Below are 565 nucleotides of genomic sequence, written 5' to 3' on the forward strand. Positions count from 1 at the left end.
TTATACAAGCTTGAGGGCACCTGCACAGTGGCAGCAAGTGAAAACAGCTGAGGCAGAAGATCACCTTGGGACCTCTACTAACTCCCAGCTGTTCCAGGTGCACAGACCTTCCTGCTCATACCTCACTCCTCCCCTGACCCTGCGCAGCTGCAGCCAGTGAGAACATCTGAGGAAGGAGACCACTTGAAGACTTCCAGCTGCCTTTTGCCAACTCAGGAATATTTTAAGCCTTCATAGATTTTTATTTATTTATTTATTTACATTTTTTAATACATTAAATCACATTATTTAGCATACAAGGTGATCATTTTAATATGTGAACATTTCTCCCCAGTCCTGTTGATCAAAATAGAACAATATTACCTCCCAGTCTCAACAATGCTGTCTCCGTATCCCTCCTCTAAATGTTTTTCCCCAGGTCCCACACACACCACATCTAGCATTCACACCTATCTCTTGTGTTTGTACATCCTTTAGCCCATCAATTTCAGTTATAGAGTGTGGACACTCAGTATATATTAGGTGGGGACATACAGTGTCTCTCCTTCATAGCCTGGCTTGCTTC

This window comes from Tupaia chinensis, unplaced genomic scaffold (genome assembly GCF_000334495.1).
Source record: "Tupaia chinensis unplaced genomic scaffold, TupChi_1.0 Scaffold143912_1, whole genome shotgun sequence".
NCBI lineage: Eukaryota > Metazoa > Chordata > Mammalia > Scandentia > Tupaiidae > Tupaia > Tupaia belangeri.